Source organism: Chinchilla lanigera, unplaced genomic scaffold, assembly GCF_000276665.1.
Source record: "Chinchilla lanigera isolate Chin_1 unplaced genomic scaffold, ChiLan1.0 scaffold00008, whole genome shotgun sequence".
Lineage (NCBI taxonomy): Eukaryota > Metazoa > Chordata > Mammalia > Rodentia > Chinchillidae > Chinchilla > Chinchilla lanigera.
In genome coordinates this window covers 18,356,021-18,358,489 of record NW_004955409.1, presented here as the reverse complement: position 1 = coordinate 18,358,489, position 2,469 = coordinate 18,356,021, and positions in this window count along the sequence as shown.

Here is a 2,469-nt window from a genome sequence, read left to right as displayed (position 1 = left end):
GATTTAGCTCAGCGGCAAAGCGCCTGCCTGGCAAGCGCAAGGTCGTGAGTTCGGTTCCCGGTACCGGAGAAAAACCAAAAAAAAAAAAAAAAGTTATGTTCAGTGTAAGGTAACCCCACTAAGAACCTCGGCTCTAATCTTCTGAATTGTCTTCTTAATCACAGTACATCTTCTGGACTTGGAGTCTTTTGGAATGTTATACTGAGTCTAAAGTTTTCTATTTTCAAGTTTGCATTAAGTTTTAATGAAAGGTAACAAGTGTACAGCAGAATTAAAAATTTTTAGAGATAGACAAAATTATAGTATTTCAAAGTGAATAAGAAATATATAACTATAACTAACTTTTGATATCAAGGGATGGAAGGAGAAGAGGACACCGTGCTAACATAGATATAACATGATCAGTCCAATCAGGATATGCCAATGGATTTCCCAATTCCAAGTACCTGTTACATTTCCTTGATTTTAAAACTTGGATGGCTATAGAAAGCTAATTTATCATGAACAAAAAAGTTCTGACATAAAATCCCAAGTACATACTAAATATTTGACTTTTTTTCTTTGTCTTTTGAGGTAGGGTCTCACTGTGCAGTTCAGGCTAGTCTTCAACTCACTTTGTAGCTTAGGCTGGCCTCAAACTCTCATATACTCCTGCCTCAGCCTCCTGAGTGCTGGGATTACAGGCATGAGCCACCATGCCTGGCTAAATTTTTACTCTGGATAAGTTTAATTTATTTGAGTTCCTTTGCTAAATTAAAATAATCATAAAATTTAGCTACAATTTTGATTGTGAAACATATGGTACAATGATTTCTGAATGTATTTTGCCAAACTGCAAAGAACCTTTTGGCATGGGATTCAGAGAGACAGTGATATTGCACAGCATATGTGAAATGTGATATTTAGGAAAAATTGCGCAAATTGTATAATTTAGAATATAATGTCATATGTTCTAGCTCAATTAATATGTTTTTCTATAAAGTGATAAGTATGTACCAATAGAAACTAGAAAAGGGGGGCTGGGGATTTAGCTCAGCGGCAAAAAGCGCCTGCCTGGCAAGCGCAAGGTCGTGAGTTCTGTTCCCGGTACCGGAGAAAAAAAAAAAAAAAAAAAGAAACTAGAAAAGGAAGCATCGAATGTGGGAGTGATATCTTTTTCTTCTGCGTGAGAGTCATTTGCTAGTTAAACCTGCATTTCCTTATATGTGCAATGTAGGGAGTGGCTTAGAATGATGAATAGCCAAGAGCTTGTGAGAATCAACATTACAGCACATAAAGAACTAAGATTCCTAACACACTGGATGGACTCCATACCTTTCAGTCATGACTGCTTTTTCCTAAATTAATAAAAAGTTATGAAGATCATTCCAAGGAAAGGGGAAGCAAAATAAGATTGTAAAAGTTATATGCAGCACTAAAATTATTTTAAGTACATCAGAAGTGAAAATTTATTTAACAAAGATCTATTGTGCTAAACATATGCTTTTACCTTTTTTTTTATTTTTTGAGACAGGGTTTTGGTGTGTAGTTCAGGCTGGTCCTGAGCTCACTATGTAATCCAGGCTGGCCTTCAACTCATACCAATCCTCTTGCCTTAGCCTCTTGAGTGCTGGGATTACAGGTGTGCACAACATCTGGCCTATCTACTTCTAGAAAAGGCATTTACAAAAATTTTAGACATCATAAGATTTCCAGGTTACATCAGTAATAATGATAAAATATTATCTCTTATTCAATATTAGCTCTCATTATAATTTCTGTCAAATAAAATAGTAGTATGTTTTCCCAAATCAGTTTAGTATTTTCCTAATGTCATCAAATTTGCAGCAGCTAACATTTCTAAAGGATTCAAAAATATTTTCATTGTCAAATAAAAAGAAATATCAGGCCCTACCCAGATCCCATTCCATTGTTTGCCTATAATTACAACCGCAGTCTCAAGTAGCAGCCTGGTTCTCTGCTACATGGTGCTTTGATTATCTAAGAGGGTTACTAAGCACTTCATTGCAGTTAAAAGTATCTCCAACTGAAATGCCTTGCAGGTTTTACTCAAAATTTTTCTTGTGAAGAATATCTTTTGATTTCATTTCAACACTTACTTTTAAAAAATGTGTTGTTAAACTAAGTGCAGTGAAATGCACCCATAGTCTCAGTTAACTGGAAGGCCAACGGGAGAGGACACTTGAGCCCCGGTGCTCCAGGGCATCCTAAGCAAGTTGGCAACATTCTGTCTTAAAATGAAAAGAAAAAATACATGTCTATTAAATAATAAGTAGAAATAGAAAAAATTGTATGCACTGAGTGGAAGATAAGCTAATGCAAATCATGCACAGTGCTTACAAAGTAGTACATGTCCCAAAAGATGATTATTATTAGAATCTTCTTAAAAAGTAAATGTAATTTTCACTCTATAGACCTTTACTCCTTTGGTAGATTGATTGCTAAGTATTTCATTTTTTTAGATGTTAT